The sequence below is a fragment of the Sciurus vulgaris genome (assembly GCF_902686455.1).
Source record: "Sciurus vulgaris genome assembly, chromosome: 14".
Taxonomy (NCBI): Eukaryota; Metazoa; Chordata; class Mammalia; order Rodentia; family Sciuridae; genus Sciurus; species Sciurus vulgaris.
The window spans coordinates 43267420-43294341 of NC_136475.1; the positions used below are offsets into that span (position 1 = coordinate 43267420).

Sequence of the window (26922 nt, forward strand, 5' to 3'; positions counted from 1 at the left end):
AATTAAACTACTACATAGGAAAGGGCAGGGCGAACCCAAAGGAAGCGCCGATCAGAGGGAAGAAAGAATTGCAGGACCAAAAATAAAGAAAGAAAAAGTGCAAAGGGGAACAAAATGGCCCGTGGGATGGGGAGAGAGAGGACCGCAGAAAGAGTGGCCGCCGGGGTCAAGCTGGAAGGGCAGGCAGAGTGAGGCTGGAGCCTGGGTGGGGGAATCCCAGTACAATCTGTTTTTGAAAAGACGGGCCCGTGGAAATTCCAACAGTGACTTTACAGATGCAGATCTGAAATAGAAAAGAGCCCGAGTATACAGACGGAGTGCGTGTGTTTTAATCAACTGCTTCTGTCTCAACCAGAGGAAATTCTCCCGGCCTTGAGTTTAGACCTCAGTGATCTTCCACGTGGCTTCGGTAGTGCGGGCCGGCTGGCAGCCCCAGGCGGAGCCCTAGGGCGCGGCGAGAGGCGCGGGCACGCGCCGCGCGGGCCGCCCCTTGCGCTCCCTCGCATTGTCTGCGGGCCTGGGTGCAGCGGCTTCCCAGGAGCGCTCGGGTTATTGTTCTCCCTTCGCGGGCAGGGAGGAGGGTGGGACCCGGTGGCGGAAGCAGCCGGCGGATGCGGGCGGCGGCGGCCAGCTACCTTCCGAGCCCGGCGCCTCTGTCCTCGGCGCCCCGCCTCTCAGCTGTAGGCGGTGCGCCCCGAGTGGCTCTAAGGCCACCTCGAGGCTGGGTTCTGCAGGGCCGATGCTACCGCCCGACCCGCCGATCCCTTTCCCTAGGGAGGGAGTGGGCCGCGGCCGGGAACAGGAAGGCGGGACCAGCGTACCAGTACCGCGGTGTGGCTCCAGCGGACCGCCCTGGCGCTTTCAGCTCGGGGGAGGGACGCTGTGACGCACCCTCTAGGTATTAGAACACTTCACCTTCTATTTATAGGCACTCCTCCGACCTCAGACCTAGCTCGCCCTGGCGCTCCTTGCCTTCATCGTGAAGGAAAAATCCTACCTAGCATGGAAGAGCCTAATGCACAATGATAAGGAAGAATTCTGTTTTGTGCACCCCTGTGCAATCCCAAAGATTACTTGCAGGTCTAATGATCTCTCTTTGGCACAGGAATCCCTCAATTTTCTAAAGCTTTAAAACCTATACGATTTTATTTTACGTGCCTCCTAAATATGTCAAGTAAATTCGTCTCTTTTGAGTTCATGAAATAATTCTCCAAGAATTTCTTCAAGCTGGATAAGATGTAAACATTGAATTCAGGATATTTCCATCTAGCTTTCTGTCTGGTAGAATTCGGCAATTCTAAATGTAGAATTGATTCGGGAGAGGGAGTATATAAAGGGGAAGATCACACATTTCAAACAAAAGCAAAGTTTGTCAGGATTTTTTTTTTAAATATGCCTCTTAGATACTGACTTTATGCTTTTAGATGTACACTATTGATTTAATTATAGGAGGTTAAAAATAATTTTTATCTAGTCACAACATTTGCGGTAATTAAAACAGGAATTTTTTTAACTGTAATTTATTCTTTATAATGTGGTTGTTTGTACTGCACTCAACATAAAGAGGAAGGCTGATGATCATCTTTCATCTTGGTTTCCATTAGTTTCACTTTCCAAACGCCAGAAACTCCCGAGTCAACTGCCCTTTAGATTTAAGAAAAGGATTAAATATACATCCCTAGATACCGGCTTGTTTTTAAAAGTCTAGCTAACCATGGCTTGGTTCCCATGCGGGTAAATCTATAACCACAAAATGCAAGCAGAATAATATACAACATTCCTTTCTTGCTAACACCTCATCTAAAGGCTGGGGCCTGGGGTTGGGGAGGACGTTATTGGAGGTGTCTGTAATAACATGGTTTTGCTGTGGAGAGCAGTGTGCCCTAGCATCATATAAGTACTTAGAGAAGACCACTATAACAATTGTTACAGTACATTATAAATACCCATTTGATACTAGTACCCCATTAAGAACAATTTGGCAATTGCCATCATGTTTTAAAATGTACATACCCTAAAACCCAGAAATTTTGCTCCTTAGTTTATGCTACAGATGCAATATACACATGTAAAGTCTCTGGTTGTTATAATGCTTGTACTAGCAAAATGCTAGAAACAATATAAATGCCCTACAATTGTAGTACATCTTTATAATGAACTATTTTGTACGTAACCTTGAAGATTAAAGCAACTCCTTTTGTACCAACAGGGAAGTAACTGCAAGATTCACTGTTAAGTGGAAGAAGGAAAGTGCAGAAACAGCTGGCTTTGCCTGTAGTCCAGGTTACTGAGGAGGAGGAGAAAGGAGGATCTCTTGGGTTCAGTTCCAGGCCAGCCTGGACAATACAGCCAGATCATTATCTGAAAAAAAGAAAAAAGAAAAGTGCAGTAACAATATACACTACTATCATTTACTTTAGAAAAATAAGTACACATGTATATTTTAATTTGTAAATATATATACATATATATGTGTATACATATATACATATGAATGAAAATGGCAATAATATTTGCCTCATAGGAAGTAACTAGCCTGGTAGTAATGGAGGGAAACATTCTGTTTTCTATCTTTTTATATTTTAAAATGTTTCATAAGCATGCATCATCTATTAAAAATGTTAACTAAAAATACCTTTACATTTCTAAATTTTCCCATATATGATAGATCACTTTAATTTGTAGATGAATTAATCTTTGGAGGAAAATCTTTTGATTTCTTTTGCTTGACTATGATGGCCTGAGGGCACATTGTAGACACTCAGTGTAGAAATTTTGTTAGGTTTACTGTTATGTCAATGAAGTTTATTGGGAAAACAAAACCAAAACAAGCCAAGCTCTCTTCCTCAGTGCTCCTTGAAGAAGCCAGACCAAAACTACAAATCATCATAGAAAAGCTTTGCCCAAAGATTGCTAGAACTGTCTATCAGCATTTTAAAAAGAGGCCTGTTTCTCATATTTTTTCCTCTCTTCTTGTGGCATGTTTTGAATGGGAATAATGGTAGACTGAATATCCATTATAAAATGGTTACTTAAAGAGATTTATAACTCATCCATTTTACATTGCACCAGACTGCAACTTAAAGTCCTGCTTATCAGAATTATATTTCCTATAACAGCTTTCGGTACTATAAATCAAGCAGTGAGATTTCAAAATATTCCAGTGAGATTAGGTGTACAGAGTGTTTTTGCCTGTATCGCAAAAGGGAAAAAACACAAACATTGAGGTAGACAGATAGAAAAGGAGTGGGCATTGCCAGAGTTATGCTAATTATGAGCCAAATGGTTTGTTCTCAGTTCCATTATAGATGTTTCTTAAGTTTCTGCTGTTACTGGTCAGCAAAGCAACAGGAATAAGTACAGGATTGATGTTGCTGGAGTGGTTTCCTTCAGAGGACTCAGCAAGGATGTGATAAAAATGATGAAGAAGAGGAGGACCAGAGAGATCTTTGAACCACTGGAAATATTTTGGGTTCACCTATATATGAGCTAATTTTCACAGAAGACTTTTCCAGAGCTCAAAATAGAATTCTTATTGGAATGAGAAGAGGCTTACAGTGATCTCTTGAGTCACAGCTTGTGTTTGGGGTTGGGGTGTAAGGCTGTGCAATGCTTTTATCCCACTTTCTTAAGAACCATAAAGTTCCTGTGTGATGTTTCCCATCTTTGTATATCAACAGAGTGAACCACTTTCACGGTTTGTATGCTCTCAATGCACAGCTATACTATTATTTATAGAGAGCTTTTAAAAACATCAAGCCAGGATAACTTTGCTTTCTACTTTAGCTCAGCTGCTCTTTAAGCCACAACCTGGGAGGGGAGATATGATGTCCATATAATATTAAATGAAAATATATTATGAACATAATATTAGAATAAAACTGTCTGAATCTGCTGAATTGATCTCATGTAGTATGGTACTCACATGGGATATAGGGAAGAAGAAATCACAATGTTACTGTCCTTGGGGTATTGCTGCAATCTGAAGAGGACCCTGTGAGATACTCAGTAGCTACTTCTCCCTTCTCCCCTTCAACACCCTAGGCTTGATTGGAGGCATTAGTCCTGAAAGCTGGAAAAGTGTGCTGTCTACCTGCTGCTCAGGCTACTGGTGGACACTTTCAGAACAGAATGCTTCTCCAGCCCCTGGCTATGCATGGTTAGATGTATTGGCATCTCAATGCATTCTGCATTGCTGCTGGACTCAGTCCAGAAATAACCTTTCAGATAAATGTACTCCAGCAAGCTACTATAGAGCACAAGATTAAATTCTATAGGGAGTGAAGAAATCCAGTATTTTCCAAGAAGAACCTGTGTGTATTCCCTGTCTGCAAAACCTCAGACTAGAATGAGGTTAGGCAAAATTTCTTTTGGAATTGGCCAAAGATATATAGGCCTATATAATTTCTTGCATATGAAAAAGTATATAAAATCATGTACACAGTTTATAAAATCACAAATTTACACTTAAATGCCTACCACCCACTTTAAGAAATAGAATACTGCTATCCTTGAATAAGCCACTGTGTGCCCATTTCTAAACACATTTGCCTCCCAGACCCCACCCAGAACTATCTTCCTGTACTTTTCCTTATAGTTTTAATGCCCATACCTATATTGTAGAATAACATGGTGTTTAGTTTTGTCTACTTTTGAACTATGTATGGATTGAAACTTTGGTGACTTGCTTTTTAAATCATTTATTTATTTATTTATTTATTTATTTATTTATTTATTTATTTATTTATTTATGTGGCGCTGAGGTTTGAACCCAGAGATGCTCTACTACTGAGCTACACCCTCAGGCCTTTCTAGTTTTTATTTGGAGACAGGGTCTTGCTCAGTTGCCCAGGCTGGTCTCAAACTTTTTATCTTCCTGCCTTAGCTCCCAAGTAGCTGGGATTACGGCATGCACCACTGCCCGATGGTGACCTGCTTTCTTCATTCAACATTATTTTTTTTGAGCTCATCCAATCCCTTCCTTTCTCTTCCCATTATAATCCTCAAATGTAGATCTTTCTTAGATTCTTAAATTTATCTTCTGACTGGCTCTATTCACAAAATCTTTTCTACAGAACTCATTGTTCAAACTGCCACCAAATATTCACTGTATAAAGCAAAATTGAATTAAAAATTATTTTCTAGAACCATATGCAGTGATGAGAAGTGGTTACCATATATTGTTAAGTTTACATATATTTCAAATTGATTATGGACCTCATTTTTCTTCTTTCTTTCTTTCTTTCTTTCTTTCTTTTCTTTCTTTCTTTCTTGTGTGTGGTGCTGGAAATGGACTTATACATCCTAGGCAAGTGCTCTACCACTGAACTATATCCCCAGTCTCACCAAAATTGTAATGGTAGGGGTCTCTGGACAGTAGGATTATAGATAGTTTCTTTTTTTTTTTCTTTGTGATATTCTGTATTTTCCAAATTTACAACAGATTACATGAAGCTTTGTAAATGAGGTACAGGTCTTCCCTGATTTTATTTTCTCACCTCCCAGCTGTTTCTTGGATATGACCTTGTGGGGAGGCAGGAGTGTCAGGCACAGGCACAGGCACAGGCTTCAGAGTCTTTTTTCTCAGCGCCACATTCATTTCCAGAGCTCCTGGTTTTCTCACTCATCTCCAGTCTTGGGCTTCATTATCGAATCTGTGGCAGGGCAGCCTCTCCCTTCATCTCTTCTTTACAAAAACAGGGCCAGTGTCATAGGAGCATCCCTATGCCATTAGTCATACAGGGGGTCTCGTACTCAGAAAGGTACAGATTTTGTTTTATGCTCTGCTTGTGCTGACTTGAAAGTCTTAATTTCATTTTCACCTATGGTTTGTAGGTGTAGCCCACTGAGTCAGTAGAAAACAGGTGAGGGTTATGCATCAGATGTATACCTACTGTCCCTTGCTGTGTCGCCTGTGAGCACAGAATTCCAGTAGAGAGCTCCTCGTTGTTCCAAGTGTGCTTCATCTTGGAGTAAGTGGGGTGCTGTCACTTGAGTGGCCACACTCTCCATTCAAACTAGAGCTTGTTTTAGACATACACAAAGAAGGCAATGGCATTCAAAAAATGTGAATGACTGAGGAATCCTATCATATTCTCCCTCTCTCTGTCTCTCTTTTTTTTTTTTTTTTTTTTTTTTTTTTTTTGGCAGTGTTAGGGATCAAACTCAAGGCCTCATGCATACCAGGCAAGTGCTCTACCACTGAGCCATGTCCCCATAAATATCTTATGGTGATATTTCACTGTATTAACCAAAAACAAATTCTGGACATGAAGACATAGAAAGAAAGGGAAATATAGAGCAACCCCCAGTTCTTTTTCCTTTCAGGCCTTCCTTTCTCATCAGTAAATTGAAGGTAGTGGGTTAGGAGAATGCATATATATAAAGAAGTGAAATAAAAACCATAGAGTTAGTTATGAAGAATTTCCACTGCTCTGGCAAGAATAAAATATATAGGCACACACAAACTATGAAATATAAACTGGATAATACAGTGATTCTGCATATAAGTTAATGTTCTTATATTTACATTTAGTGGTATAGCACAATATAAAAATTTTATAGTATGTTCAATCAGAAAAATGAGAAATTATACTTCATTTATGTATGATTTTTCAAAATGCATAAATGTGTTCTACTTTCATATATAACTAATGAGAACAAATTTAAGTTTAAAAAAACAAAATTCAGGCTAATCATTTACAATTTCAATTTTTGTTTACTTAGAATGACAATAAACAATATTAAAGAACAAATGAAAAAACACACTGTGGAAAGTTGAGAGACAGATTGGAAGAAAACTTATGCATTCTAGTACTTAAAAGCATTTTTTGGGGGTCGGAGGCCTGGGCTACCTAAATTATATCTCTGGCAATGTCTCTAAATCTATTATTCTCATTGCGTTGTACCTCATGAAAACCTGTCTCTTTTCCCTAAAGTAATCATCTCTGCAGTGAATTCTTAAAGTCCATTTTGAAAATTGAAAGTCAAGAATCGACTTTAAATTTTACTATGGAATATCTTTAAGGAAATGGATAGGAGTATAAGAAATTCAGAGAAAACCACATTGGTTAATACCTTAAAATACTACCCCCAAATTAATTTTTTTTAAACTCTAGCAACTATAAATCCCTTGAAGGCCAGTGCTATCACTCTTCCCTATCCTCTTACCATGGTACTGTCCTTATTTCTTGAAATCAAGACTTGTCCTTTACCTCAATGAGTGTTTGTTCAAAGTTGAAAAAATAATTTTTTTTTTCTGGTACAGGGGATGGAACCCAGGCCACTCTACCACCTACTACATGCTCAGCCCTTTTTGTGTTATTTTGAGACAGAATCTTATTGAGTTGCCCAGGCTGGCCTTGAGCTTGTGATCCTCTTGCCTCAACCTTCTGAGTGACTGGAATTGTAGTTATGTACCACTGTACCAGGCTATTTAATCAAATTTTAAAAACTCTTTTTAACAGGCTATTGCAGTTCTCAAAGACCATCAAAAACTCCCTATTCTCTTATTCTATAAACTGAAATTTGTACCAAACATTTAAGGTTCTGTAATCTAGACTCAGTCTACTTTCCAAATACATCTTCCAAGTCTCTCTAGAACTCAGTAAGTAATTATTGATCAACTGTGGAATAACTGGTTACACAGCTCCCAGTAGTTTCAGAAACCACTTTATTATACTTTTGTCCCATGCCCCTGTGATGCTGGGAATCTAACCTCAGTCATGCTATTGAGCTATATCACCAGTCCTAGAAACTAGAGATAAATAAATCATCAGTCTTTGGGGGTTGTGTTTATGAAACTGATGGGGTTTTGTTGTTGTTGTTGTTGTTGCTTTATTTTGTTTTGTTTTTGACTTTGGGTACTAGGGATTGAACCCAGGGGCACTTAACCACTGAGTCACATCCCCAGCCCTTTTTTATATTTTATTTAGAGACAGGGTCTCACTAAGTTGCTTAGGACATCACTAAGTTGCCGAAGATGGCTTTGAACTCATGATCCTCCTGCCTCAACCTCCCAAGCCGCTGGGATTACAGTCATGTGCACGCTGGCTAAATTGATGTGGTTAATGCCCCAAACCGGAAGCTAAACCTAAGTGGCAATCATAAGAAATGTGACTCTGAGAGCAGCCATCTTTGCAGGATCACATCCAGGTTTCTATGGAATTTAGGGACCAAAAGCTAGTAGGAGGGTTGCCCAGAGCTGCTGCTTAGTCCACCAGGAAGGGGTCCAGGCAGCCACACCTCACTTACACCAGGTGCCTTCCTGCAGAAATCCCTACCTGGGTTCAGGCCTGTGCCTGCATATGGAAGTTTGAGGACCATGAAATCATAGCCATTACTAAGGGTTAGAATTTAGCATGCTAGTAATGAGCCATTAAAGAAAGCTCTGGGCAGACTCAGGCTTTTAAAGCAGTATAATCCAAGCAGGGGTTTTTGTGAGTATACCTTTGTGGGAAACGATTGTTATTTCAACATGTGGGCTGCAGAGCGACTCATAACCTAACAGGGCTGCAAGAAACTTGGAAAACCATCTGGTCCATATCCCTGTCTTTAGCTGGAAAATCCCTGAATCCTTTCAGAAAACTACCCATTTATTCCCAAACCTTTAAGTAACACCTTCCTGTGTTTATCAATCCTGATTTCAGGGAACTGCTTCTGATGTTCAGCCTGAATCTCTACAGATAATTCTTTTCATTTCATTCTCTTAATCAACTTAAAAGGACTTTGTGTCCACTGCTTGCTTATTGATACAAAGCTGATATTACAATTACGGGTACTGCTTCATCATTATGGTTATTATTAGCCCTGATGGCACACTAAGAGGTGTATAAAAAGATACAAGCAAACATATTTTTAGGTCAGTCTTGAAATAAATTTGTTTCCCCCGGCACCCCCACCCTCAGCTAGTGCTAGGGAGCAAATCCAGGGCCTAGTGCATGCCATGTAAGTGCTCTACCACTGAGCTGTATCCTTCCCAAGCCCAAACATAAAGCTTTCCAAAAATCCAGAAATTTCTAATTTGGAAATGGGGTAGTGGGAAGACAGGAGTGGCAGAGAGGCAAGACTGTTCCATATCTTGGTTTGTGACCCACTCATCAAGAACCTCACTCACAGTTCAGTTCAAAGCCAACCTCAGCAACTAAGCGATGCTCTAAGCAACTTAGTAGGACCCTGTCTCTAAATAAAATACAAAATAGGGCTGGGGATGTGGCTCAGTGGTTAAGTGCCCTGGGTTCAATCCCCAATACCAAAACAAAACAAAACAAAACAAAACAAAAAACCCACTCATTTCCCACCCAACCTGTGAAGGAAACTTAAAATCTGTTATTACCTGCTAAACTTGTGAAGAGGGCACAGGGAGCTGATGGCGATGCCATGCTGGTTGCATGAAAACCTGCCACAATTTCATGTGAGAAATAGAAGGAAATATTTGTCAGAATGAGTTGTAACAGTACCTTCCTTATCCTTTCCTGAAAATGTCCCTGCTAAGAGCAGAAATGAATAACACAGAAATGCAGCCTATAACAACAGGCAACCCAAGGCCTGGGGTTTATGTGATCTTTTCTTTTTTTCATTCAAAACATTTTGAAGATTTATCTATACTGCAAAATGTACACTTAGTACAGCACTTCCAGCAGCTGTGTTATTCCATGACACCCCTTCATTTTACTTACCCAGTGACTTGGTGACCTTAAGGTTGCCCTGATTGTGCTGCGACCTCAAGTGCTACTGCAAAGAACACCATAGATTGTGTCTGTTTATAGACCTGTGCAAGAGTTTCTTAGGGTTGTATATTTCTAGAAGTGGAACTGCTGGGTCATCAGCAAAAGACCTTCTACTTTTCATTAAGTATTGCCAGATAACGCTCCAAAATGACTTTACCAGAACTTAACCCTCAATAACAAAGCATGAGGCCTCTCTTCCTTCCTAGGCAACCCTTGGTATTTTCCAACTTTCACATTTCCGCCTATTTAATGGATATATAGAGGTGTCTTGTTTTAATATGCATTTATCTGATTATAAGTGAGGTTGGATATTTCTTCATCTCCTTGTTAGTCTCTCAAGGTTCCCTTCTATAAATTTGCCTGTTCATATGCTTTGGCAAGTTTTCTACTGCATTTCCTGGTTTTTGTTTTGTTTTGTTTTCTAAGGAATTTATAGGAATTCATCATTTAGTATGGATATTAGTCTTTTTTTGGTTTTAGCTTTTGGAAAATATCTTACTATCAACTTTCTCTTAATTTGTCTATGATGTTCTTTATTGAGCAGAAAACTGATTTTTGTGTCTTTCAATTTCATCATTCTTTTGGTTTTATAGTTTATGCTTTTAGAGACTTGTTTAAAACATTTTCCTATCCTAAGATTATAAAACTATTTTTCTATTTTTAAATTTCTACTAGCTTTAGAATTTTACTTTTTACTTTCTTTTGGCAGTACTGGAGATGAAAACCAAGACCTTGTGCATGCTAGGCAAGCACTGTACCACTGAGCTATACCACTAAGCCATCATTATTTTTATTTTATTCTTATTCATCATTATTTTTATTTTACTGGGTTCAATCCCCAGTACCAAGGTATGAGATGTGGATGCAAAAAACAAAAAAAATTTTTTTACAGTGAACCAATTTCTCCAACATTATTGTGAAACCAAACTTTTGTTAGATTGAATTATTATTCCCAATCCTTCCTATGCTGCTGACTACAGATTTACACACCTGTGCCTTTGCTATGGGATTTTGCACTATTGATGTTTGACTTGGCTGTATCTTACCTGGACAATGGAACATTAGTGAATATGACAGGAGCAGAGACATTAAATGTGTTTGAATGACTTGGCTTCACCTTTTGAGCTTCTGTTATTGCCAGAATGAGATATGGTGAAGACTTGAGCCTGACCTGCATCTTGGAGCCAAGCTCAGATAAACTCAGTGAGCCTAACTAAGCCTTGAAGAGCCCAGCTGAGATCAGCTGGATCTCAGTTCATATACAAATCCATCAGGGGTGGAGGGAGACAAGTGGTGGCAGTAAGCCACTGACATTTGAGGATTGTTTGTTATATAATATTATTATTGCAGTAAGCAATAACTGTCTATCTCAAATGATTTCCACATGGGTTTGTGGTGTCACTGTTACTGCATATCAAGTTCTTATAGGTAAACGGGTTGTTGCCAAGTTCTCTATTTTTGTTCTACTCTTCCATGTGTCTGTTACTGTAACTTATAGTATGTCTTAATATCTGGAGATCAAATCTCCTTTCTCTGATTTTTTTTTTTCAAAAATGGTCTGGTTGTGATGGAATTTATTCTTCCATATACATTGTAGAGTAAGTATAAATTGTTGGGCACAGTGTCACACACCTGTAATCCCCACAACTTGGGAGGCTAAGGCAGGAAGATTGCAAGTTCAAGGCCAGCCTCGGCAACCTAAGTAACTTTTGAGACCCTGTCTCAAAATAAAAAATAAAAAGGACTGGGGATGTAGCAGTAAAGCACCCTGGGTTCACTCTCCAGCAACACCCTGTCCCCCGAAAAGAATAAGTATAAATTCCCAAAATCTTGCTACAAGTTTGTTTTGCATTGAGTTTATGATTAAATTAATAGATAATTGATTTTTTTTTTTTTTCAGCTAGGCGGGTTGAACCTAGGGATGCTCTACCTCTGAGCTATATCTCCAATCCTTTTAATTTTTAAAATTTTGAGACAGGGTCTCACTAAGTTGCCAGGGCTGTCCTCAAACTTGTGATCCCCCTACCTCAGTCTCCTAAATCTATGGAATTACAAGTGTGCAACATCATACCTAACTCTTGTTATTTCTGATAACTTATTTTGGATACATTGGGTGTTTTCTATGGTTGATCATATTACAGCAAACAATCCTAGTTTTGTTTCCTTCTTTATACTTCTTTTATTTACTTTCTTCCTCCTTTAAAAAACATTATTCTCTTAGCTAGAACTTTCAGTAGTTTTATGTTAAACAACACTATTGTGATCTCACACTTAAATGCAATGTGTTTAAAGTTAACCCATTAAGTAATATCCTTGCTGTACATTTTGTTCCTTTATAAAGTTAATTTCCTTCTATTCCTACTTTTCAGAAAAAAAAGTCATAATTAATAAGAGATATACTTTCTCAAATGCTTTTTCTCTTAGTATTTTCTAGATAAATTACACTGATATTCTAGTGTTAAATCACAATTGCATTTCTAGAATAAACCCTATTTGATTGATTGTTTTTATGAGAGATGGCTAAATAGGTGGTGCATTAGTCACCTTCCCATCACTGTGATAAAATACCTGAGACAATCAACTTATAAGGAAGAAAAGTTCATTTTGACTCATATTTTCAGAAGTTTAAATCCATCGTCAGTTGGCCCATTTTGTGGGGGGATGACTTGAAGTGAGGCAGTAAGCACGGTGGGAGTACATGACAGAGCAAAGCAGTGCACATCATGGCCTTTGGAAAGCAAAAGAAAGAAAGAAGAGGGGCGGGGTTCTAATATTCCCTTCTAGGGCATGCCTTCAATGACTTTATTTCCTTTCACTGGCCCTTACCTCTAATGGTTCTACCATTTCCCAATAGTGCTATAAGCTAGGGACCCGGTTGTCAACACATGGGCTTTGCAGGGGATAGTAAAGATCTAAACCATAGAAGGTAGCTAGACGACAAATGCATTCTAATCTGAAGACAGGGAAATGAGTTTCAAAGTTTTTCCAAGCTCAATAGAGCAAGCATGTTTGATTCAGTTGGTTAATATTTTATTTATAATTTTTGCAACCATGTTCACAAGCAAAGTGGGACTATTCTTCTTTCCTTTTTCTTTTCTTTTTTCTTTTTTGGTACCAGGGATTGAACCTAGTGGTGCTTACCCACTGAGCAACATTCCTAGCCGGTTTTCATTTTTTATTTTGAGACAGGGTCTCAGTAAGTTACTTAGGGCCTCACTAAATTGCTGAGATTGGCTTTGAATTTGTGATCCCTCCTGTCTCATCCTTTCGAGTTGCTGGGATTACAGGTATGTGCCACTGTGTGTAGCTAAGCCTATTCCTTTCTTGAACTTTTTTTCAGATTCTGAGTCAAATTCTGCTGTGTGAGTGTGTGTGTGTGTGTGTGTGTGTGTGTGTGTGTGTGTGTTCCCCTGTGCTTCCTCTTTTTTACAATGGTTTTTTTCCTCATTTGTTTTGTAATTCAAATTGTGAGCTCATGTTTGCCCAGCATTTATATGTGGGAATTCTGTGAAGTTTGAGATGAATCCTTTATCTGTGATAAAGGATTTGCTTCTGCTTCCTGGTTCATAGGGTAGTACATATTCAAACCTGTTTGTAAGGAGCTTAAATAATCTAATTGAGGAGATCAGTTACAACCCTATAAGTTAAATAATAGTAAAGAGGAAAACTTTTATCACATCACTTTCATTTTATTTTAGATTCTATAAAATTTTACATGTAACTCACAATCACAATAGGTTAGAAAGTACAGATAAGCAAAAGGAAAAGTAGATAAAGTTGAATTGAATCCATCTTTTTTTTCTGACAAACACACTTAAGGTTCCTAGACTTTTCCTCAAGTTCCTATTTAAATGTCGTATGTGCATACTTTTGAGTCTCTCAATCAGATTGTAAGGTATTTGAGACAAAACAGATCTCATATAGTGCAAACGAGGCTTACAATCTTAGTATATCACTAGTTCTCACTCCACTGTTCAAAAGAAAAATTACAGTAACAATAGAAATTTAGTATTTGCATGGAGAAATTTACATTTTGAAATGCAGATCACATGTAGGGAAATTTTTACCTATGTGAACTTTGAGATCATAAACTAATTCACACACACACACACACTGAATCATACATAAAAATCAGCTGCAGTGATTCTTTTTAGGCTTATAATATTTTTATTTGACTTCCCTATACTTTTCAGTGTTATAGTTCCAAGGTATGCCCATGTCACTTGTGAAAGACAGTTTTCCAGCTTCATCCTCTTTTTTAGGAATCATCCCCCCCCACCACCTACTAGGCTTGTGTACAAGAAACATAGAGAAGGAAGTGATCACAAAAATGAGAAATAGAAGACACATGGAAACAAGGAGATAGAACAGAAGAGGAAGAAAAGAAGGAATAAATAGGTGTTCTCAAATAAAATATGTATTGTAGTATTTAAATATTTAAAATTTCAATATTTATTCAAGTCCCCTGGGTTATAGGTTAAGAAAGATGTCCAGGTACAATCTAAAGAAATGGATGACTCAGTAGGTCTGAGATCAGGCCCATAAACCTGGGTGGGTCTTACACATAATTTAAGAAATACTGGAATAGGGAGAGCACAGAATTAGAAAGTGACTCATGGTGGATTGGATTGACAAAGGGGCAACTTTTGCCACAAGATGCTAATTCTGGGTATTTGAGGATCCTCTGAAATATAATAGTGAATGTCTAGACTCAAAATTTTCTGTTATTACAGTACCCACCACAGTATATAAAATAATTCTTTCGCCAATTACTTTCCCTTGTCTACAAATGACCTCACAGAGGAAGAAATAAGAAAAGGACTTTCTAACTTGTATCATTAGCACATTCTCAAATGTAATACAGCAACCTACATTAGAAATGCTGCAGATTTTCCCCACATGAGGGATCTAGTTTGTTGTTATCACAGCACCCTGGCCAGAGGAACACTGTGCACCTTCTGTGGATCATCATGTTTTGGGGAGAGGACACTGGACTCTGCCCTGCAGAACTCCAGAGGAGTTTTAATACATGGAGGGACAATGTACACATAATCTGTGTGCTACAAGAAGTTTGTGCTATAGCTCACTTTCATAAGTGGATTTAGGACACAGAAATCTTAGTGCAGGGCTTAAATCAGAAGGTGGAGAGGTAAGGGTATCAGGTTTTGTGTCACAGCTAAGCCTGGAGGAAGGATCTGATCCTAAAGTGACATAATCGAGGCAAGCCCCCAAATGACTAGAGGAAAATCTTTTTAATACATCTCCTTTGAATTCCAGACCACTATAGGTTTCAGTTATATGGAAAAAAAATTACCTCACTCTCCTCAAGACCCTATATTAATCCTCCATCTCTCTAGTAGACTAGTATATGGAAAATGAATGTTGGGTATTCTGAGTAGATGGAAATAGGAATGCAATATCTGATTTGCCTTTCCTTAGTTTCTTGACAGAAAGCAATTATTTTTAAGCCTCGGGAGTGCACCTTGTAGCAAAGAAAGTGAGCTCTTGCCAGTGCTTTTGTGGGCATCTCTATTCGCCGTTTATTGGTGGTTGCATTTACTTCCAAGTACAAGTGTATGGAAAGGGTTAAGGTATGTGAAATAATTACTGGACAGTAACCAAGATATTGAGAAAGCCCACAGATCCTGGGAATGAGCAGTGAGACCTAGGAGTGGGTGCACCTGAGCATTGCCATCAGGGTTCAAGGTAAGGAAGTGGGAGAAAGCGGTGAGGGCGGGGGTAGGGAGGAAACTAAGGTACACGCATGCATTGAAAAATCAAAGCCCATACAGCTTCACTCATGCCAGGTTAAGGGCCTTTTCCAGAAACTCAATAAAGAAACAGTATGTTTTCAGGAGCTGTTTCAACCTGTCTACACCCTACTCTGACTTTTCCAGAAAACAGGCGAGGGACAAATGCCATTGCCAAGCTTCCCGTCTCCTCTGGTTTCCAGGCTCCTCAGATCCCAGAACACATCCCCACCGACTTCAGAGTTGTTTCCAAGAGTGGGCACGGCGTGGACATGGGGCCAACTTTGGATGTGATTCACTCCAAATCGGGTTATCCCCCGGGAGTGGGGTTTGGCCTCAGGGGCTCCGGGGCAGCGCCAGGCAGAGGCTGAGCAGCAGCAGCCAGCAGCAGCCTGCAAGCTGAGGAGCCAGCCTCCGCTGCCGCCTCCTGCTGCCGGCACGGAGTCGGCAGCACAGCCAGTCCCTATCGCTGTCACGCAGCCAGCAGCGCTGCCCCCCCCCCCCCCCCCCCGCGCGGCCCCAGCCCTCACACTGTTATTTGCGTGACTGACCCGAGCGGGGTGGGAGGGAGGACCTGGCTGGGGAGAGAGGGAGGGCGTGGGCCCGCCCGCTCCTTCCCTCTGGTTCCCTGAGGCAGCCCTCTCCTCCTCATTGGCCACGGGCGTACGTCCATCACCCCCACCGGCTCTCGGATTGGTAGAAGGAGCACTTCTGGAGCGAGGAGGGCAGAGTGACTCCACTGGTCTCCCGCGCCTTGTCTTTCCCTCCACCCCCCACTTCAACGTCCACCCACCTCTCCCCACCCCCCACTCCACTTCCCCCGCCCGGTTCGCGGCAGTGTCCTTAGAAGACTCATTGGGCCAGGGGCGAAGCCAGCCGCCTATCTAGCCGCACCATCATTGGTCGGTACCCATGCCTGTCGGAATGGTGGGCCTCGCCATTGGGCCGCTCTGCTCCGCTCCCCGCCCCGCAACGCCTCGCCCTCCCTGTAGCCTCCTCCCCTCGCGGTTCTCCCTCGGCCCCCTTACCCCGCCCGTCCCCGCCGCATCTCCCCTGTCCAGCTGGGCGGGGACTGCTGTACGACTCTGTAAAGTCTGTGAGTCACTGCACAACCCATCAATCCAATTAAATGTCTTGAGCGAGCTGAGCAGGCGGTGCTGCCGCCCGCTGCCGCTCGCCTCGCCGCGGCCGCCCCTGCTCGCAGCGCCCCTCTGATCCATGGCTGTCTGTCTGTACTTGTTACGGTGTAACATCCTCCTCCTCCTCCTTCTCCTCCTTCTCCTCCTTCTCCTCCTCCTCCTTGGGAGCCGCTGCAACTTCCCCTCAGCCAGTCTCCTCCTCTGCTTGGGGACTGCAAAGGCATGGGATAGACCCAGAGCCACTTCTCTCCTTCTCCCCACCAGCCCTTGCTCAGTTTCGCCCCTTTAAATTAAAGTCCGTTCCTCGCTCCTCGTCGTTTTAGAGATTTATTTGTCAGTCTATTATTTCCCCTGGTTTTCCTTTTCCTCGGCGGGGGCAAGGGTCGTCGGGGCCGGTGGGTTTATGCTAGGGAGGGGCGCTTCCCCACCCCACGCCCTCGATTTTTCCTCCTCCCTTTTCGGCCGTGACTTGGTTTCCCTGCTCCTTTCCGTTCCCACCCGTCGAACTCACCGTCCTGCACTCGAGTGACGCACCGACACCCCCCGCCCACAGCCCAGACGTCCCCTCCCTCGCTGCCACCCCGACCCGTCTCGGAGCTGGACAGGGTGCCGACTTCTTCGCGGAAGGGTGAGTACCGTGTAGGGGTTTTGGGGGGGAGGGGTGAGAATAAAACGTGGTAGCCGGTCCATTCTTGGGGAGGGCAGGGATCAGGTTGTGGGCTGGAGGCTCCTGGTCCGGCGTGGATTTGAGGTGGCGACTCCCTCCTTCCCTCGCTCCCTCTTCCCCCGCCCCTCGAGTCCTTATTCACTAGCCTTGCTGTATTTCTAGGTATTGCCAGACTTCCACCATCGGGGCATTATAATGCTTATACAATGATTGGTGGTGGCATGCTTTCTGTCTTTTGGATGCCTACTGAGTAGTAATAGCGATGTGATCCGATAGACTGTGACCTGCAAAAAGTGTAAAATGGCTAGTGGGTACATTTTCCTGTAAATCAAAGTTAACTTTTGTTCAGTAAAGGCAAAGCAAAGGTATTATTCATTTGAATGTGTGGTGATAGAGCAAGGAAAGACAGATTGCCTAGTGGCATCACTCACTTTTATTATTTTAAGATAATTTCGTGGTTCCCTTTTGAGAAAATATTAATTCAGTACTAAAGGTTATGAAGTCTTTGAACCTGTTGGAGGAAAGCAAGGTAAGATGGAAATTCTGTGTAACACTCCGTCTTTAGCTCCTTTCTATTCTAGGGAGGCATCACAGTACAGAATTTTGTATTTCCCAGTTATTGGATACAACGGAGTGTGTTAAGGAGAGATGAGAAATATGGATTGTTTCCTTTGATATCTATCTTTTGGTACTTGATTACTCTTTAAACAATGTTATTCTACAGATTTTTGTAAAATTTTAATTTGGCCTCTTGGTTATCAGCAGCTCAAAAGTACGAATACCTACCCATATGTGCTTTATGACAACCTTGTCCTATGTATCTTTAATATTTAGTGTGAGATAAAAGTATAAATTATGAGAATAGTTACTCTGAATTGGCTTCTGTGGTCACTGTTTAGAATTCAGCTGTTTTAAATTGGTATTCCTCTTTTTGAATCAAGTTCTGGGCTAGTTGTCCACAAGAGTCAAATTAGGCCAAACTAAACATGTTTTGAAATATTAAAGTACAGGAAAGGCCACTTAGTAGTTAATTCTCTCATTCTCTTTCAGACTAACCAGAATAAGTTGTTGCTAAATTTAATTTTAAAGAATAGACTGTTCCTGTACTGAAATCTGCCAAGTTGCTACAGAAAGATTTCTTTTTAAAGAGCAGAAATGTGTTTATGATCAGTCCAAAGTAGTAAAGTTGAAAAGTGACTTTCATGTAAATGCTGTCTTAAAGAAATGCTTGTCATAAACTCCAAATCTTTCAATGTGTTTCAGGAAGACTTATACAAAGCCTTTTTGAATTGTTTAATAAATTTCAGCATGTGACATTTTTCATGAGGGTAAGACTGAATCTTTGAAAGACCAGATAGCACAGGGGAGGTATGCTGCCTGAATTTGAATTCAGCCATCTCTCACTGGCTCTGTGACCTCGGACAAATTTCTAACATGATCTGTGCTGGTTTTTTCCTCTAAATAAGAGGGGAGACTCCTCTTTAAAGGGTTGCTATAAGAATTAATCAGAGTGGACAACATAGAGCACTGTGTTAGCTGCCTCATAAACATTATCATTCTCAGAGAGGGAGTCTAGTGTAGTGGCTAAGAATAGGGCCTTTGGAACCAGATTCTGCAGGTTCAAATCCCAGCATTTCTGCTTGACCTTGGTCAAATTAACCTTAGATTCTTCATCTGTAAAATGAGAATAATAGTAGCACCTGTTTCATAGGGTTATGGAGAGAGGTGTGGGCAGATTGAGTTAATATGTACAGATTTTAATAGCATTTGGTATATGTATCTTGCCCCATTTAGTTTTTTTTTTTTTTTTTTTTTTTTTCCCCCAGCACTGGGAATTGAACCCAGGGGGCTCTACTACTGACCCCAACCCTATTTTTTCTTTCTTTTCTTTTTTTTTTTTTTTTTTTTTTTGAAACAGGGTCTTGCTAAGTTCCTGGGGTTGGCCTCGAACTTTAGATACTCCTGCCTCAGTCTCCCAAGTAGCTGGGATTACAAGTACATGCCACTATGCCGGCCCAAATTTAGCTTTTTCATGTTCCTCAGTATATCTTGAAATATGAATGACTTTATTTTTTACAAGTAATTTTCTTGCAAAGATAAAGTATCATTGCTGTTAATAAAATAAGCAAAATTTAATCAATATGCCTGATGTTTGAACTAGAGTTTATCAGAGCCTTTAAGAAGTCTGATTATTGAATGAGTTGAGTTGATCACTAATTCATTTGAACTTGCATAATATAATGTACTACCTCTATTAAAATTATTGTATAGATCACACACTTGCTGTTATCTATAGTTTTCACCCCTACTAAACAGAAAGCTTTTTGAGGGTAACAGTAGTGTTTCAATCATGAGTTAATCTCTGTTGCCTAGCAAAGCTACTAGCACATAAAGAAGCTTAATGAATACTTGTGGAATTAAACAATGTTATTCTCAAATCATTTATGAGTAGCTGAATGAACATTATATGTGATATTGTGAAGAATACTGTTATTTATATTGTTAAATGGAATTTTCACTTTCTCAATTATTATTTTTGTAACTGTAAAATAAATGAGGGGATTCACAGTGTAATTTGTCCTTTACTAACCAACAGTTTTGGCTGGGCATGGTGGTCCACACCTGCAATCCCAGTGACTCTCAAGGCAGGAGGATGTAAAGTTGGAGGCCAGCCTCTGCAATTTAGTGAGATTCTGTCTCAGAGTAAAAATAAAAAGGTCTTCAGTATAATTCTGTGGCAGAGCATCCCTGGGTTCAATCCCCAGCATCACAAAAAATATAAACAAAATTTCATTTTGAAAAGTAAATTAAAAATTAGCTGAAAAGCACATCTACTATTTTTCTTTGTTGCCTGACATGACCATTTTTTAATTATGATTCTCTGATTCCCAAACTTTCTGTCATTAAGTTGAATGTTATTATTAATGTGAATTATACAAATTAGATTTTGAATGTCTAAACAGATGATATGATGTTATTTTCTCTGCTTCAGTCTCTTTAATAATAGAGACTTTTCAACCTAACACTAAAATAAAATACTATCATTTCCTTAAGTACTAGAGCCTTATTTTTCTTTCCATTCAAGAATTAAATTCTTTCTTTTGAATAGTCTTAATAGATAATTAGCTATTGGAATAGCTGAAATAAATAGTGTGATAGGATCATAAAAGAGGTGTATGTAATTAGTAAATAAAACACTTAAACTTTAAACTTTACCACACACTTAATACGCATTACACAATTGTGGAATATGCATTTTTTAAATAAGCAAAATTGATGGGGCCTACCACCTGCTTCCTTTATAGAATCATCCCGTTTTACTTGTCAATAAAATTCATTTTAATTACTGTGCCCTCAAAAGTTATAAAATATAAGAATTGTCTTTAATGAGAGAAAGGATCCTCAGGAACAAAATCTGAATACTTATCTACTCAGAAGTGTTATAGTGTTTCTTAACATTGTTAAAACTTCTAATATGTGAAACATTTGTTACAATGCTTGTAATTTTGAGCACATAGACCCTTGTTTATCCAAATCTTGTTATCCAGTTGAGTTGAATATATTGTATTTTCATTGTCTAAAACAATTGATTTTTAGAAAGCTTGCCCCTTTTTTGTTTGAATACTTTTAAAGCAGTTAATCAAAAGCAAAACTTAAAAAAAATAATTTATAGGCACTTAGAAACAACACTTAAGGATCTGGTCTGCAAAATGGAAAGTCTCATCTCAAGTTTTTCACTTGACACATTTTAGCATGACATTGTTTCCACAGCTCACCTCTCTTTCATTTAACTGTTTTAGTAAAGACATTTGGCTATTTATTAGGATTTTACAGACATTTATGATGTTTCCAACTTTATTGGGTTTGAGTGGGGTCTCACTGTGTTACCCAGGCAGGCCTGAGCTTCTGTGCTCAAGTGATCCTCTGTGCTCAAGTTATCCTCCTGCCTGGGTCTCCTGAGTAGCTGGCTAATGTTCCCAACTTTTAAAAATGCAGTATTCGTTGTGAAGCATTCTTTGGAAAGAAAAGAGGAGTAGAAATAATCTTTAGGGTTTGTGATTTCTATGCTGATAGTAGGAAAATGGATAGCTGTGTCAGATAGTGATGTAAAGGAGAGAAAAATAACATATGCATTGTCTAATGACATAGGCACATTGGCCTTCTACATTGAGTGACACTACGGATTATCATGTAACCTTGAGCATTACATTTCACCTCCTACATTCTCAATGATATTGTCCTGTCAGTGGGAAGAAGAAAGGTGGTTAATCCTGCTCTCACTCACAGAGGAAGTTATAGGAGTAAATTGTTTTTCTTAAAAAACATTTGGGAAGGACAAAATTCTTGTAAACACAAAGTAAACTTCATTTAGAAAATAGGTGCTTGTTCAGCATTATGTGAAAATTGTGATCTCTCAGATATTTATCTTCAGGGCATTCCTTTTGAGTTTAGATTTGAAGAGACTTCTTACTGATATGCTTAAGGTACCATTTAAAGAAGTAAGGAACTTTGCTTTAGTTGAATGGGGTATTAAATTTTAACACTCAGTTTTGGTGTATCCCAATTTTTAGCTGATGCTGATATTTTAAAAACATACTTTAGGTATCTGGGAAATAATACATTTTATCAAGTTAAAGTTTGTAAAATTTGTACTTTCATTGCAGGGGGAAAATGTGTAGATTTACTGGATTCCATTAGAAGTACATCCAAAGAGAAAAATTAATCGTCTTGTTTACTTTGTACCCTGAATACTTGAATACAGTGAAATATGCACATTTAAGAATATAGTAATTTGGAGGATTTAATTTATTCCAGTTAATTTTTTTTATTTAGAAAGGCAAGTGAAGGCACATGCAGAAAGCTTGCATTTTAAGAAATCATTTTTTTTTCTTTTATTCCTAAAAATGAGTGAGGAGTCTTTAAAATTTAAAAGTCTAAGACTTAGAGTTAGCACATTTATATAAATTCCTTTGAATTAAGCTTTACTTCTCTACAATTATTCACAAAATTATCACAACTTCATGATGTTATTCACTTTTTAAAGAGGAAATATAATTCTAGGGTACTCAGAGAAGGATGTATTAAAACAAGGCATATAAAATATTATTTATTCTAATATTAAGGATAGCAAATAGTGAGCCTCACATGTGAAATTTCTAAGCAGAGAACATTTTTTTTTTTTCTTTTTTTGGCAGGGGGTTGTTGCTGGAGCATGCTAAGCACACACTATACCACTGAACTCTCCCCTCAGCCTCCAGAAAGCAACTTTTAAAAATACTGTTCTTTTGTCCTTTTTGTTCAACAGTCAACCAACTGAGGCAGAACAATCTGATTTCTTCCCCACCTTTGGATCTAACATCCACATTATAATGTTTTGCACTGAATATTGACTTTTAACATATTAAATAAAATGACTAAAATAATCCACCCTCTTTCCTTTGTTCTAATGTCATTTTTCATTCTTCTTAATATTTCCATATGAGTTTGTCTTTTATTTTTATGTGACATCTCTCTTACTTTATTCTTGTTTTTTCCAAGAGTCATTTGGATTCTTTTTCATTGATGATATCAGGTTTATTTTGTCTTTGTTTTTTTTTGTTTGTTTGTTTGTTTGTTTTTGTGTGTGTGTGTGTGTGTGTGTTTAAGCTGTGGAGGGGCTTTTGTTTTATTTAAATCTATTTTATAAGATTGATGGAAAGCCTTCTATGTAGAAAAATTTTCTTTGCCTTATTTCAAAAGAAGGGTTCTAGTTCTCTCCTTTTGTCTGCACAAAATTTAAGGATCTACTTCATAAACCTAAAACCAAGTTTTAGCAATGCAAGGTGGTGTCAAGGGAAAACTCTAACATGTTTATTAATGACTGATTTTCTATTCATCCATTGTGTCTGAGGGGAAACCTACAGAATTTTTTCTGTCCAGGTTATCGTGAAATGTCTCAGACATCCAAGCTGTTTTTGCTCCATGCCAGGTGCCCTGGTGAGCTTCGGAGACTGTTTGTGATAACCATGGCCACCTGACCTCATGGGGGGTGGGCAGGGGAGGCTGACTGAGACCATCACATCAGACAGGATGAGCAGCTCCTTTTGTTTGTTTGTTTTGTTTTTAACTCTCTAAGCCAGACAGAACTTCAGACCATGTCCACTGTGAAGTTTTCCAGGGCTCTCCATTGTTGCTTGATTAATGGTTCCTTGTGAAGTAACCATCAGCTTTATTGTCTTCCATGGCTTCAACTCAAATGAAATGTATTCCTTTGGGTTAACTTTTGTGTTGATTTTAAGGGTTCTTTTTACACAGAAAATAAGAGTTTGGAAGTGTTTTTTGTTTTGTTTTGTTTTGTTTTGTTTGTCATGTGGGGATTGATGAGGGCCTCATACATGCCAGGCAAGTACACTACTGCTGAGCTACATCCTCAGTCCTGAATATATACCTTTTAAGCCAAAAAGATTTGTATAAAAATTCTGTGAGTCAAAAGTTTTTCTAAGGACCAAATCCTTTGATTTTTTTTTTTTTTTTTTTCCTGATACCAGGTATTGAACCTAGACACTTGACCACTGAACCACATGTCCAGCCCTTTTTACCTTGAGACAGAGTCTCACTAATGTGCTTTAGGACCTTGATAAATTGCTGAGGCTGGCTTTCAACTTGCAATCCTCCTGACTCAGTCTCCGGAGTCACTGGGATTACAGGCGTGCCCCAACAGGTCCTGCCTAAGATCATTTGATCTGGAGAATGTCTAGTAGTTTTTCAAAGTACATGATGTTATTCAAATATCTGTAGTAGAAAACCTTAAATTCCACTAAACATGGGCTGGGAATGTAGCTCAGTGGAAGAGTGCCTACCCAGCATTCCTAAGGTTGTGGGTTCTATCCCCAGTACTACACAAAAAAATTAATAATTTTTTTTCAGACAAATTGAAGCCTCCCTTTTTTTTTTTTTTTTTTTTTTTTGTGGTGGGTGGTGGTGGTGCCAGGGATTGAACTCAGGGGCACTCGACTATTGAGCCACATCCCCAGCCCTATTTCATATTTCATTTAGAGACAGGGTCCCACTGAGTTGCTTAGTACCTTGCTGTTGCTGAGGCTGACTTTAAACTCTCTATCCTCCTGTCTCAGCCTCCCAAGCTGCTGGGATTACAGGCATGTACCACCATGCCTGGCTGAATCCTCCTTTTGATTTAACTGTTCAGTTCTAATTTTTATTTTAACAACTCAAATATAAAATTAGATAAACTGCATTTTGGGGTTGATTAAGAGATTTTCTAGAAATCACACTTTATACATCCTGTGCCTCAGGGGAAAAGCTTGGTCTTTTGTGGCCCTGTATTTATTTTTGGCTTCTGTTCATTCACTCACTCAGTTAATTCAACAGATATTTATCAAGCATTTCCTACTATGTGCCAACTAGTCTTCCTAGGCACATGCAGTATCAGTGAGGAAAAGAAATGAATATTCCTGCCCTTTTGTGGTAATTATTTCCAAACTATTTCAGTGTGTGCAGAACTCGTTATCTACTTTTTGGAGTAGTCTTAATTAAACATTATATAATAATGATCTGAAAAAACATAAGAATTCTTTATATGGATTTTATGCTCTTTGACTTTTTATAAAAGGAATTCTAAATCCTTAAACAAAATTCCAATTGAGTGGATATTTTTAAAATTTGAATTTGAGTTGATATGTTAATATTGTCTACAGTTTCCACCAGAAATCATTAATCTTTACTTATGAACCTTGGAAAACCACACAGTGGTCATGGTCTGAAGTTTCTCCTAGGTTTTCTTTACACTTTTCAAATTGTTTTCTCCTGTTGCTTTGTTTCCTTTGCGACAGAGCCTAAAAAAAAAAAAAAAAAAAAAAAGTTAACCCTGAAAGTTGCACAATGGAAATGTAGTCATTTCTCCTACATTGCACAATTGACAAGGAAACCTTAACTTTGCTTTGTCTGTTGCACATGAAGAACTGATTTTTTGTTTCAGTGATTATACACATGTCCACAAATACAACCTTCAGTGTTCATTTCCAACTCAGACACTAAAGTGGATATACCTAAGTGTTTTTTTTAATGCAGTGCAAATACCATCAATATATTATCAAAGGATGATTTTCAATGTTTCATTTTTATTCATAAATACTTAATTCATGTCCCAAGTACTTAAGAGTATCAGAAATTAATAATAATACATGAAATTTGCTCATAATTTTACTCATGGTCCAGTTGGAGACAAAAGATCCCCATATGGAAATTAAATCTCTGACACTGGGCAGTATGTGATGTGGGAAGTCCAGTGTAGGCCACTACAATGAGCCAAGTCCTAGGTCAAGTGGACCTGCCTTCTAGAAGTTCTGGATGGACTTTAAAATCCTTCTTTTTAAATCTGAGAAAAGATGGAGCAGGAGATACCTAAGAATAGAATAGTCTTTAGCTACTGCAGTGGTTCAGCAGAGAAAGCAAGGAAAAGGGGATGGAGCAGACATCATGGCCATTTATTGCATTCACTACCTCCACTGGAAGCAGAACTGTACCTTTGAATAGATTATATAGACACAGTGTGAATACATTTTAGATTCTTGAGAAAAAAAAATTTATAGTTGGAGAAACCTCATCAATGAGGGCACTATGAACAAAGGGAGTTCTCTGAAAAATGAAAGGAACACTGGAAGAGGAGGAAAGAATTGGAGATAGGGACTTAACAGTTGCTGAAGTCACTTTCTTCCTCAGTTTCACCTAGAGCAGCCCTGCCTGCAAGATGGATATACTCTGGGCCTAATATAACACATTTTAGGAAGTCTGCATATATTACTGCAATATGTAGATACTCTCTTTCTAAATTGTTTTACCTTGGGATTAGCTGAAATTTCTACTACTGATATGTTTAAAATCTCAAACATAGTATTGTAGACTATGGCTTTTATTTATTTATTTATTTATTTTAGTATTCAGAAATGTTAAGGGTACATATGTTTTATATTTAAACCTACATCTTAGATAGGATAATGCAATATATGTTTGTCTCTTATATTTAAATCCAGGGAGAAAATATCTAAAGCCTCATGTTAATTTTATTTTTTAATGAAAGTATTTGTACTTTTACATAGAGACTTTTTGTTTTCTCTTCTTTTAATAACAACCTCTGTGAAGAGTTTCCTTTCCTAAAAACCATCTCTGCTAGGACCATCACTCAATCCATTAACTCACAAGATCACTTAGGATACTTTTGGAAATTATCTTGATTGCTATGATGGTTTCAAGGGTGTATATATATTACCCAAAGTTACCAAATTGTACAATATAAATGCATGCACTTATTGTATACCAATAAAACTTTTATAAAATCCACATATGTTGTAAGGTCTATTTTCATGATTAAAAATTTTTTTTCTATTACAAGAATTATGGTTTTTTTTAATTTTATTGTTTATTTCTTATTTTATTTAATTTTATCAAATCTTTATTCACCTACATCCCATACCCCATACACATTTATACATTTCAAGTAAGAAAGATAAATAGTACTGAGGAGGCCCATGTGCTGGCTGAAATTCAGATATTGGACCTTAGAGAGCTTTTTTCCATATGTAAGACTCACTAGAGTATCTTTAAGTAATCTGCACAGATTTGAATTTGGAGAATTAGAGTTG

General features: G+C 38.8%; 1 protein-coding gene and 1 long non-coding RNA gene across 3 annotated transcripts in view; one reads left to right on the forward strand and one right to left on the reverse strand.

Moving 5' to 3' along the window:
- Nucleotides 1-520: 520 nt before the first annotated feature.
- Nucleotides 521-16601, reverse strand: LOC306643540. Its single transcript, XR_013758972.1, has 3 exons — nt 16507-16601; nt 9335-9397; nt 521-2361 (listed from the first exon to the last, which is right to left on the reverse strand). It is a non-coding gene; the product is annotated as an uncharacterized lncRNA (long non-coding RNA).
- The window catches only part of SERTAD2 (SERTA domain containing 2), a 105428-nt gene continuing 95067 nt past the window's right edge, over nt 16562-26922 (forward strand). The window contains exons 1-2 of one of the 2 annotated variants that reach the window (XR_013758963.1): nt 16562-17245; nt 22480-22711. The gene's annotated coding sequence lies outside the window, so the exon portion shown is untranslated. Of the gene's footprint in view, nt 17246-22479; nt 22712-26922 lie in introns of those variants that run through there. The other variant, XM_079109733.1, reaches the window with a different exon arrangement.